This window comes from Choloepus didactylus, chromosome 10, assembly GCF_015220235.1.
Source record: "Choloepus didactylus isolate mChoDid1 chromosome 10, mChoDid1.pri, whole genome shotgun sequence".
In the NCBI taxonomy this organism is placed as follows: domain Eukaryota; kingdom Metazoa; phylum Chordata; class Mammalia; order Pilosa; family Megalonychidae; genus Choloepus; species Choloepus didactylus.
Genome location: NC_051316.1, coordinates 53,769,801 through 53,783,221, shown reverse-complemented (window position 1 = coordinate 53,783,221; position 13,421 = coordinate 53,769,801). Strand labels below are relative to the sequence as shown.

Below are 13,421 nucleotides of genomic sequence, written 5' to 3'. Positions count from 1 at the left end.
ATGAACTGGTTAAAAACCAGAAATCTGAAACCACAAATTAGAAGATGGAAGGATAAATGATAAGTTACAAGAACCAAAAACAGGATGACAATCTGGTGGCATGGAGTTTAGAGGTAACAATCCTCTAGCACTATCCAATACAACTTTCAGCAATGATGGAATGTTCTATCTATCTAATCTATCTGCTGTAATTGGTACTATCCAATATAACAGTCACCAGCCACGTGACTATCATATTGGAATACAGCCAATGCAGCTTAAGAACTGAACTTTTTAATTACTTTTAATTTAAATTTAAACAGTCTTATGTGACTAGTGGCTACTGTATTGGAGAGTGTAGCTTTATGCCAATCTATTTCAAGAGTATAATTGAGTCTCAATCGTTCATTCATTCAACAAAGATTTATTGAGCCCATGCTCCATGACAGTCCCTCCCCGCCCCAAAAGACCTGTCAGTCAAGTATAACAAAGATAATTATACAGAATGAACTCAGCACTTATCGCTATTTGCAAAGATATTTAACATTTAGTTCCCCACTTATGGGAAAATAAATGCCTGCTTTCTCACAACTGGATGGCCACTTAGTTCCAAATACATAACTAGGGACCAAGTGTTCATGGGGGAAAGGAAGGGAGAAAGGACAGAGGAGAGGAAAGAGGAGCCCATAAATGAGACTGCAAAGATACTGGCAGAGGGAGTTAAAGAGAACCAGCGAACCAGCAGAAACTGGTACCAAGAAAGACAAGAGAATAAGACATATTTAAGAAAAAGACTAGTCAATAATATCAAATGCTATAAAGAATTCAAACATAGGAAAAAATGAAAAATGTTACATGTATATAATATGTACTCAGATAATATTAAATTTCCTTTCATTCATAAGAAGGAAAGAGTATATTTTTAAAATATTTAATCCATAACGGATTTTTAATGTTTTAATTTGTAAACTAAATTTTCAGTTCTTTGGAAAGCTGACTTTAATGACTCTTTCCCCAAGGGTTTCAGATAATCAGAATTTATTATATTTCCTTCCCAGCCTAAGCACTAAAATGGATTAGATTAAAGCTGTTTCCTTACCCAGCTCCAACTCTTGAACTTCGCAGTATTTGGAGTCAATTTCCAGTTTATAGAAAAGTTTTAAAAATATTCACCTTTTAAGCATTATATATTCTTTCATCGGAAATATATATTTTAATGATAAAATTTACATCTAGCAAGTAGTGAGCCAAGTAAAAATTTTGTTTTCGATCTACTACATGTCTAGAAGGGCAATTTAGTGGGGTAGACATTGGTTTACCAGGGATTTTCACTCAGCAGGAGTCAGCCTGGGTTTTTTCAAATGACATTCTCTCTGTCCTGCTCCTCTCTCCCTGCTTCCACTCCAGAGGAATCAATGCATATGAGAGATAAGACAGGAATGTTAACAGGTATATGAATGGTGTGAAGGCAGAATAATGGTTGAGAACCACTGTCCTGTGTTACAGAATTATAACACTTCAGGAAAGAAAGTAAAAGTCAACTGATATATTCACTTCTTTCTCCTCTGAAAGATACCAGATAATATCTTGCTCAAAATCGAGTAATAAATCTAAGCTGTTCTTCACAACTCTTGGCATGTAGTTTATGGAAAAAGGAATCTTCTTTCACCTGGGCTGCCTATTTACTAAAGGAATTTTTGATTCCTATGACACAACACCCAACATTCAAAACCAAAGCAGGGTATTTTAAAGTTTGCACAATGATTAAAGTAATTTGGAACATTTAAAAAGCATTTTTATACTAAGAGTGAAAATCTGTTTCAGTGTTTCCCAGAGGATAAGAATAGTGTTTCCCAGAGGATAAGAATAAGGCTAAGTTAAAATGTCTCAAATTCTAAGGAAAAAGAAGAAGAAAAAAAAAAAGCTTAGGCTTTCCTTCAACAACTGGGTACTACATGTTTACCATGTATGAGACCTGATACCAAGTGCTGGAGAAAGCAAAATACTGCTTAATGCTTATTCTTGAGAGCTAACAGTCTAGATGTAAAAGATCTAACCAGGAAAAGCGGTAATAGCTTTAAGAAGAGGTTTCAGAAGAGTCCCAAGGAAAGAGTGGTTAAAAAAAAAAAAATTCACAAAAAAGGTAACACCTGGCATCTCAGATGGATCTTGAAGGGAGAGTGGATAAATGCCAGATGAACAGGGAGGAGGGAGGGCATTTCAGGAGGAAGAACAGTCTTTACAAAGGCAAGAAAGCATTATAGACCATTCAGAAAGAATGGCAGAAGCGCCACAGCTGGAAAATAGTGGGCCTAAAAGGTGAAAGAGAAAGGAAGAAGAGGACTAAAAATGTCCACTGGGAAAAAATAGGGAAGGATTTTGTATTCTAATGATAAGGCAGTAAGCAAATTGCCAAGCAGGGAAGCAAAGTGATCAGATTTGTTTTTTCTTTTAAAGAAGTATGGCAAAAGTATGGAAAAATATGAGTTTTAAGGGGATCAGAGGCAGCTGAAAGGGGGAAAAAAGCAGTAAGATTGGTTTATCAATTAAATGTGGAAAGTGAAAAACAAGAGAGAATAGAGGATGACTCCATGGTTTCTAAATTGGGTTATTGGGCAGAGTGTGACACCAATACCCAAGATATTGAATACAGAAAGAAGAGGTTTGGGAGATAACTTCAGGCAAGACTGAGATGCCTATAGATCTAACAGTAGAATATGGGTCTAGAGCTGAGACATCAGATCAGGACGAATGATAGATTTTATCAGTACAGCAGCTGCATATAAAATCTCCTTCAAATCCATGGATAATTCAATTGCATCTGATTGGGGTGAGATTTTAAGAAACTCAAGGAAGAACCACAGCTGGAAAGCTGAAAGAGCTGATTTCCGCAGCTGCCCAAAGAGCTGAGGAGACAGAGTTTGGAGAATAAGCCTAAATTAGAGAGAACTGAAAACACAACAAACTTTCCACTTACTCCCAGAAGGACCCACATCTTTGGAGCAAAGCCTATGTACCAGAACTACAAGCAAAACTGAAACGGATCCACCCTAAGGAGCCTGAAACCAAACCTTCACAAGATCAAGGTTATCCTCCAGTAATTTAACTGTCTGCTAGGCAAAGCTCATCACTCTTTCCACAAAGTTAACAGAATACATAGTGTCTATAACATTATCATCCACAACGTGCAATTAAAAAATGACCAGACATGCAAATAAAGAGGAAAATGTTCTAGAGTCAGAATCAATCAATAGAAATAATCTCATAGACAATCTTAATGTTGGAAATAGCAGGCAATGACTTTGAAATAACTGTCACAAACATAGTAAAGAATGACAGGAAAAGACGGATATATCCTTCTCCTCATTTAATTGAAAGTTGTTAAAAACCTGAATACCCACAGAGACTGGTAAAAAATCCCTTCTCAAAGCCACCTAAATGCCTGCCCAACACTGTACCCCTTCCAAACAAAGACCTGGCAACTAAAGGATTAAATCTTGCCATGAAAGGGAGATGTCAGGACCCTGTACTAGTACTGATACCACACTTCTTTTCATGCTGTACTGGTTCATACACATTATGAATATTACCCCTGGTTAAAAGTATGCACAAAATACACACTCTAAACTGTCCCCAGAGAACCTTTTGCATTATGGAGTACTTGGGTTTTATAACAGCTATCTGGTATATCAAAGGTTTTTTGTGTGTGTTTTTTTTTTTATTTTATTTAGGACCTTGTCTAAGTTCTGAAGAAGTTAACATGGTTAGAAACCAATCTGCTGGATATATCATAAACTGCTATGTATATCTGGAAGCAGAATAGTGTTTCTGATTAATCAAATATTATTAATAGGGAATTTACCATTCATAAATTAGCAATTCTAAAAAATATTAATACATTTAATACTTTACTAATATTAAATACTGTGTACTACATAGTGCTTTCCTAAATGCCTGGGAAAAGGAAAGATACGGAATAAAATATAGTATTTGAAGTTAGAAACAGGACATCTAAGAGTTTTAATTATTAACTATATTAGCACTTTTTGCCTTAATAAGAAAGCTTGGATGCTTAATGTGTTCTTTCCTCAATCAAAAATTAAACAATGACAGCACTCTCATCTCATAAGCAACTGTATGATGATTAGTCCTAACTTTATTTGACTTATATTTTAGATGGCTAGAGGGAAAATCATTGGTTATAAAGCCCAAGTTTCATTTTTTTCTCAAACAATTCAAATTTATATAGGAAATCTATCAAATTTCCAGCAAGAATTTATCAATGGTATTAATAATACTGCTCTGAAATGTAATTTTTAATTGGAGTTTTAAGAGAAACTTTAGAGTATTCCAACCACCTACACATCTATAAAAACAAAAAAAAATAGCTCTTGACAAGTTGAACTTGCGTGGGCTGGCAAGAATATTTTCAAAGGCTCATTTTTTTCCTTCCCATTTCCATGCACCATACAGCTCCTACCACCAGGTGGGGGTAGAAAGTCATGCTTGCACAGTTCCACAGTGCTTAGGACCCAAAGACACTCAAAATTCCTTATGCATTAACTTAACATTCTTGAAAAGATCTCTATGGTGAAATAAATAAAATAAAATCTGAGCTAATGGCCTTTTAGAAACCTGAACTTAGTCTTCTGGGTTTAAGGAAACAACAAAAAATGGCATTCTTTCATTAGAAATGTGAATCAGGTTTTTTGTTTTTTTTTTTTAAGTTATTACATTCATATACTTCAGTACATTCATATATTGCCATTCATGTAATTCAATATTTATAAAGAGTACACAGTAAAAAGTATCTCTCCCACATCTGTCCTCAGTCACTCAGTTCTCATCCCCACTTTCTTATGTATTCTTCCAAATTAACACATATTCTAACACCACCATCTTCCTTCTAAAAACAAACAGCAGCAATATTATATACAAAGTCATGCATCTTGCTTTCATTACCCAATGACATATTTGGAAAGTCTTTTTCAGTTTTCCTGTAAGTCCTCATTGTTTTTACAGCTGCATATAATTTCCATTGTGTAGATGTAACAAAATTTATTTAACCAGCTCCCTATTGATAGATATTGGTTGTTTTCAATCTTTGGCTATTACAATGTTACAATGAAAAACCGTGTAAGCATGCCATTTCCAATATGCATGAGTGTATCTGCATGAAAAATTTTTATAAGTAGAAATGCTGGAACAAATGCCACCAACATTTGTATTTTCGACAGACATTTCTTCATCAATTTCCAAAGATATACACATCTATACCCCATCCGCCACTGTATGAAGTTCCCATTTTCCTATCCTTTCATTAAGACAAGATGTTACCTAACTTGTTATATGTGTAAGAGTCATTTATTTCATTCTCTAATAGAAATCTATTATATAATATACTAACTGGAATATAAGAAATGAAAACAAATGTTTACATTCTTTGTCCATTTTTTTCTTTCAGGTTGCTGGTCTTTTCTTATTATAGGAACTCTTTATGTATTATGGAAATTAGCCTTTTTGCAACATTCAGGGTAAGTATACTTGTTTATTTTCCCAATTTGTGTTGTCTTTTGATCTTATGTATGGTGTTTTCTGCAAGGCAGAGTTTTTGTTTTTTTAACTTCTAAATAACCAGTTTATCAATGTTTTCACTCCTAAGATTTCTTTGACAGGAAGATATTTTGACAGGAAGGTTTTGACGACTACTGACAAAATGAATCTTGAATTAGAATCCTTCTTTAACTTATGTTTCTCATCATTTCCTCATAGCAAGTCTGGGCACTGGAGACAGGAAGTGTTTTTTGGCCATTACAATTCATGACTGTATGTCATTGGGCATGTGGTTATGAGGGGTCCAAGTTTTACAGTATTTTTAATTAAAAACTATTACAAGAAGAAAAAAACCTACAAAAGCAAACTAAAGTAAAAATCCTTAATTAAGTTAAAAAATACACCTTTAACAAGATTCACACTTTAAGGACAATGAAAATGTCAACTGTTAAGCAACTAACGATAAAGTCTTATACACACAGACATTAATTTTTTTTTTCATTTTTATTGAGATTGTTCAGATACCATACAATTATCCAAAGATCCAACTGTACAATCACTTGCCCCTGGGTACCCTCATACAGCTGTGCATCCATCACACTTAATTTTTGTTCAATTTTTAGAAACTTTTCATTACTCCAGACAAGAAATAAAGTGAAAGATGAAAAAAGAAAAAAAAAGAAAAGGAAACTCTAATCCTCCCCTATCCCTAACCAACCCCTCTCAATTGTTGACTCCTAGTATTGATATAGTACGTTACTGTTTATGAAAAAATGTCGAAATACTACTAACTGTAGTATATAGTTTGTAATACATATATAGTTCTTCCCTATATGCCCCTCTATTAACTTCTAATTGTATTCTCATACATTTGTCCTGGTTCATGAAGTGATTTCTAGTATTTGTATAGTTGATCATGGACATTGCCCACCAGAGGATTCAGTTTTATACATTTCCATCTTTTGACCTCCAACTTTCCTTCTGGTGACATATATGACTCTGAGCTTCCCCTTTCCACCTCATTCACACACCATTCGGCGCTGATAGTTATTCTCACATCTTGCTAGCAACACCCCTGTTCCTTTCCAAACACTTAAGTTCATCCTAATTGAACATTCTGCTCATACTAAGCAACCACTCCCCATTCTTAAGCCTCATCCTATACCTTAGTACCTTATATTTCATGTCTGTGAGTTTACATATTGTAATTAGTTCCTATCAGTGAAACCCTGCAATAATTGTCCTAATGTGTCTGGCTTATTTCACTCAGTATATTGCCCTCGAGGTTTTGTCATCAACCCATTTTTTTTAATATGGTTTTGTTCACTCACCATACATTCCATCCCAAGTAAATAATCGATGGTTTTCTACATGGTCATACATTTATCTGTTCACCACCTTCACCACTATCTATATAAGAGCATCTACATTTCTTCCACAAGGCAGGAGGGAGAGTCAAAGAAGGTAGAGAGGCAAAAGAAAGAGGAAAAAAAAAAAATGACAGCTAGGAAGCAGCAAAAGGAAAAATAACCTTAAATCAAAGTAGAATAAAGAATCAGACAATACCACCAATGTCAAGTGTCTAACATGCCTCCCCTATCCCCTCCTCTTATCTGCATTCACCTTGGTATATCACCTTTGTTACATTAAAGGAAGCATAATACAATGATTCTATTAGTTACAGTCTCTAGTTTATGCTGATTGCATCCCTCCCCCAATGCCTCCCCATTTTTAACACCTTGCAAGGTTGACATTTGCTTGTTCTCCCTCGTAAAAGAACATATTTGTATATTTTATCACAATTGTTGAATACTCTAGATTTCACCAAGTTACACAGTCCCAGTCGTTATCTTTCCTCCTTTCTTGTGGTGTCTCACATGCTCCCCACCTTCCTCTCTCAACCGTATTCATAGTTACCTTTGTTCAGTGTACTTACACTGTTGTGCTACCATCTCCCAAAATTGTGTTCCAAACCACGCACTCCTGTCTTCTATCACCCTGTAGTGGTCCCTTTAGTATTTCCTGTAGGGCAGGTGTCTTGTTCACAAAGTCTCTCATTGTCTGTCAGAAAATATTTTGAGCTCTCCCTCATATTTGAAGGACAGCTTTGCTGGATACAGGCTTCTTGGTTGGTGGTTTTTCTCTTTCAGTATCTTAAATATATCACACCACTTCCTTCTTGCCTCCATGGTTTCTGCTGAGAGATCCGCACACAGTCTTATTAAGCTTCCTTTGTATGTAATGGATTGCTTTTCTCTTGCTGCTTTCAGGATTCTTTGTCTTTAACATTTGATAATCTGATTATTAAGTGTCTTGGCGTAGGCCTATTCAGATCTCTTCTGTTTGGAGTACGCTGTGCTTCTTGGATCTGTAATTTTATGTCTTTCATAAGAGATGGGAAATTTTCATCAATTATTTCCTCTATTATTGCGTCTGCCCCCTTTCCCTTCTCTTCTCCTTCTGGGACACCAATGATACTTACATTATTGTACTTTGTTTCATCCTTGAGTTCCCGGAGATGTTGCTCATATTTTTTCATTCTTTTCTCCATGTGCTCCTTTGCTTGTAGACTTTCAGGTGTTTTGTTCTCCAGTTCCTGAGTGTCTTCTTCTGCCTCTTGAGATCTGCTGTTGTATGTTTCCATTGTGTCTTTCATCTCTTGTGCTGTGCCTTTCATGTCCATAGATTCTACTAGTAGGTTTTTTGAACTTTTGATTTCTGCCGTATACATGTCCAGGGCTTCCTTTACAGCCTCTATCTCTTTTGCAATATCTTCTCTAAACTTTTTGATTTGATTTAGCATTAGTTGTTTAAATTCCTGTATCTCAGTTGAAGTGTACGTTTATTCCTTTGACTGGGCCATAACTTTGTTTTTCTTAGTGTAGGCTGTAATTTTCTGTTGTCTAGGCAAGGTTTCCTTGGTTATCCAAATCAGGTTTTCCCAGACCAGAACAGGCTCAGGTCCCAGAGGGAAGAAATATTCAGCATCTGGTTGCCCTGTGGGTGTGTCTTAGAAAATTGCTCCACCCTTTGATGCCTCAGGTCACTGTGCTTTTCTGCCCAGCAGGTGGCGCCTGTTAGCCTATAATTCTTGACTGGTGTGAGGAGGTATGGCCGTGTTCCCCCAGGCTCTGGGGTCTGGTTCTGAATGGAAAGGGCCCCACCCCTTTCCTCCCAGAAAAGACAGACTCCTCAGGTGGAGGTCATTAGCATTTCAACGGTCTCGCTCTGTGCTTGTGGTGTCTCCACCCTTCCCAGAGTCACAGCCCCGGAAACTGAATATAACTGGGGCTTTCTCCACTGAGCCAAAAAAGAAACAGATAGTCCCCTTCAGACCCAGTCCAAGGCGACCCTCCGGCTCTCCCAGGTCAGTCATCACCCAAAGCCTCTGTCTGTTTTCTGGGGCTGCGTACCTGTAGTGAGCAGTTCACACTCACTACTTAAAACCCCAGTTGGATCTCAGCTGAGCTGTATTCGCTTGCTGGGAGAGAGATTCTCTGTGGCACCACGTGGCACCGCAGCTTGGGCTATGGGGGAGGGGGTCTCCCGACCTGGTTCCGCAGGTTTTACTTACAGATTTCATGCTGTGTTCTCGGGCATTCCTCCCAATTCAGGTTGGCGTATAATGAATGAATGGTCTCGTTTGTCCCCCTGCAGTTATTCTGGATTATTTGCTAGTTGTTTCTGGTTTTTTGTAGTTGTTCCAGGGGGACTACTTAGCTTCCACTCCTCTCTATGCCACCATCTTGCCCGAGTCCCTCAGACATTAATTTTTTCTACAAATGGATGTAAAATAGATACTTGCTATTTTAATATTTCTGGCCTAGTTGTCATAAAACCTTTATCCATGCTTAGATCAGAAAGCTTAACTTCCTTCCAAGTGTATGTATACTTCCCCAAAACTGATGAAGGCTTTAGAAACAAAGGCACTTTCTATATTCCAATTTTCTCAATGTTTGCATTTCTTCCCAGCTAAAACAAATATTATGCAATGATTTGGCTTAAACAACGGGAATTTATTGGCTCACTGTTTTGAGGCCAGGAGAAGTCCAAATCAAGGCATCATCAAGGCAATGCTTTATTCCTAAAGACTGGGGTTCTGGGGCTGGCTGCTGGTGATCCCTGGTCTTGGGCTCCTCTGTGGCCTCCCCCGGCTTCTCCCTCTCTTTTCTGGGTTCCACTGACTTTCAGCTTCTGACTGCTCCCTCTGCAGCTTTTGTGTCTGACTTTCACTCTGCTTATAAAGGCTCCAGTAATCTGGATTAAAGCCCAACCTGATTTATTTGGGCCACACCTTAACTGAAATAACATCTTGAACAGATCTTATTTACAATGGGTCCATACCCACAGGAATGGTTTGTGTTTAAGAACACTGTTTTCTGGGGTACACAGCTCAGGTTTGTGGGATTTTATCAGTATCTTTTTGAGGAACATGGATTATATTATCATATTGTTTTTTTCCTGTCCAGATGAGTTTTCTTTCTTTTTTAAAACAAAACAAAACACTGTAATTAAGACAAAGTAATCTATCACCATACAATTCCGACTGTTCTGTACCCAATTAAAAGCCTGAGAAGTTTTAAAAGCACCCCAATCCATTCTCCACAGAGCAATAAACTTGATCTCGTACCATCAGAAATTTGAAAATCTAACTCCCCTGTTCAAATCCTGTAATGACTTCTTACTGTATTTAGAATAAAAACATAAAACCCTGACATGACCCATGGCATTTACTACAATGCTACCCCCATTTTTCAGTTCTTTAAATATAAGCACTTTCTCACCCTGAGTCATCACAAGGAATGTTGTTTCCCCCATTCTTTGGTGAATTCCTACTCAACTGAAAGCTCTATCCTGTCTTAATAGTCATTTCCTCAAAAGAGTCTCCCATGACTCACAATTCAGGTTTCAATATCGAGTTTGAAGTGCCTATAACACATCTGAGTGGAGATATTGCCTAAGCAGCAAGTCATATGCCTACAAAGTACAGGAAGATGGTATTTCCACATAAGCACATACCAATCTAGCTCCTTCTCTTCAATGGCTATATAATATTCTATAATACCATGTTTTAATTTATTGATGAGGCCCCTACTGATGGATGCTATGGTTGCTTCCATCCACCCACCCCCACCCCAAATACAAATGAAACCACCATGAATAGTCGGGGATTCTTTTGAGTACACCTTCACAGGTAAATTCCTAACTGTGGGATTTGGGGTTGAAGCATAAGTACATTTTAAATTGTTATAAATATTTCCAAAAATCCTTCAGAAAGCCCACCAGAGTTAAGAGCTGATTTCTTCAGGCTTGCCAAAACACTAGTATTTGCCAATAGGAAAAGTAAAAAAATGTTATTCCTATGTTTTGATTTTCTTTTCTTTAATAATGAGTTAATAATCTTTTCATATGTTTACTGGAGATTTTTTTCTAAAAACTGCATTTTCATATTATTTGCCCATTTTAAAACCAGGTTGTTAGCGTGGGTCTTATGGGAGGTCTGGCTGCAGGAGCAGTGCCTCCTTGCCTCGAATGACGTGTCCTATGGCAGGAAATGGCTGTGTCCTTTTAGCACTGCCACCCAGAGGACTGCTGGTGAGGACTGCAGCTGAGGACCCTCCTGATGAGTTGGGTCAACTCTAGCTGAACAAACCTTCAGGCTAAAAGCTAGTAAACTGGAGAAGGAAGTCCAGGGTTTAACAGTGAGATGGCAGAGAGCTGTGGCTGATTCTGAAAACCTAAGGACACAAATCCAAAGATGTGTAGATGACGCCAAGATATTTGGAATCCAGAGTTTCTGTAAGGACTTGGTGGAGGTGGTAAATGTTTTAGAGAAGACTACAGAGTGCAATTCTGGAGAAAAAGAGCCTGGGGACCAGAAGCTAAGTCTGGAGAAGGTCTTCCAAGGGTTGTCACTTTTGGAAGCAAAGCTGAAAAGCATGTTTGCCAAGCATGGCCTGGAGAAGATGACACCCATTGGTGACAAATATGACCTTTAAGAGCAGGAACTCACATGTCATATGCCAGCTGCTGGTGGGGTACAGCCTGGCACTGTGGCACTAGTAAGGCAAAATGGCTACAAACTTCATGGCTGCACCATTAGACTTCCCCAGGTAGAAGTAGCAGTGGAGTTTCAGAGAAGACTGTGAATGAACCATCAGGAACTGAGTGTTCTCCCAGAGTGCAGTCACACCTATTTTTCCTTTAGTTTTTAAACGAGGTTTGTAGTGGTCATAAGCTACTTCATGTGATCTGTTTTGAATTTAGTCATATTGGCCTTATTTCTAAGCTTTCTATTGATTTAATATGACCTATTGTTCTCATCAATATTCTTGCCACTGGGCATATGAACAATCTGACAAGTGTTCCTATGGGCTTTACTAAAATATATTTAACAAAATTATTTTTAAATTGGTACTTTGAGGACTTCCAATCCAAAATCTTTTTAAAAGGTGGAAATAAGTATATGTTTTCCTATACTTTCTTTTTTTTTTTTTTTAATCTTCATTTTATTGAGATATATTCACATACCACGCAGTCATACAAAACAAATTGTACTTTCGATTGTTTATAGTACCATTACATAGTGGTACATTCATCACCCAAATCAATCCCTGGCACCTTCATTAGCACACACACAAAAATAACAAGAATAATAATTAGAGTGAAAAAGAGCAATTGAAGTAAAAAAGAACACTGGGTACCTTTGTCTGTTTGTTTCCTTCCCCTATTTTTCTACTCATCCATCCATAAACTAGACAAAGTGGAGTGTGGTCCTTATGGCGTTCCCAATCCCATTGTCACCCCTCATAAGCTACATTTTTATACAACTGTCTTCGAGATTCATGGGTTCTGGGTTGTAGTTTGATACTTTCAGGTATCCACCACCAGCTACCCCAATTCTTTACAACCTAAAAAGGGTTGTCTAAAGTGTGCGTAAGAGTGCCCACCAGAGTGACCTCTCGGCTCCTTTTGGAATCTCTCTGCCACTGAAGCTTATTTCATTTCCTTTCACATCCCCCTTTTGGTCCAGAAGATGTTCTCCGTTCCACGATGCCAGGTCTACATTCCTCCCCGGGAGTCATATTCCACGTTGCCAGGGAGATTCACTCCCCTGGGTGTCTGATCCCACGTAGGGGGGAGGGCAGTGATTTCACCTTTCAAGTTGGCTTAGCTAGAGAGACAGGGCCACATCTGAGCAACAAAGAGGCATTCAGGAGGAAGCTCTTAGGCACAACCATAGGGAGGCCTAGCCTCTCCTTTGCAGCAACCGTCTTCCCAAGGGTAAAACCTGTGGTAGAGGGCTCAACCCATCAAACCACCAGTCCCCTATGTCTGTGGTCATGTTAGCAACCATCGAGGTGGGGTAGGCGAATACCCCTGCATTCTCCACAGGCTCCTCAAGGGGGCACTACCTCTTTTTTTTTTTTCCTTGTTTTTTTTTTTTAACTTTCCTTTCTTTTTTAAATCAACTGTATGAAAAAAAGTTAAAAAGAAAACAAACATACAATAAAAGAACATTTCAAAGAGACTATAACAAGGGAGTAAGAAAAAGACAACTAACCTAAGATAACTGCTTAACTTCCAACATGTTCCTACTTTACCCCAAGAAAGTTACCTAATATAGCAACATTTCTGTGAACTTGTTCCTACTATATCCATCAGAAATTAACAGACCATAGTCATTCCTGGGCATCCCCAGAACGTTAAATAGCCTATCTGTTCTTCTTGGATTATTGTTCCCCCTTCCTTAATTGCTCTCTATTGCTAGTTCCCCTACATTCTACATTATAAACCATTTGTTTTACATTTTTCAAAGTTCACATTAGTGGTAGCATATAATATTTCTCTTTTTGTGCCTGGCTTATTTCACTCAGCATTATGTCTTC

General features: G+C 37.8%; 1 protein-coding gene and 1 pseudogene across 3 annotated transcripts in view; one reads left to right on the top strand and one right to left on the bottom strand.

Moving 5' to 3' along the window:
* RIC1 (RIC1 homolog, RAB6A GEF complex partner 1) overlaps positions 1-13,421 on the bottom strand; it is a 215,779-nt gene that overhangs the window by 86,354 nt on the left and 116,004 nt on the right. The gene's annotated exons all lie outside the window — the stretch shown is intronic.
* LOC119505061 lies at positions 2,168-11,681 on the top strand (annotated as a pseudogene).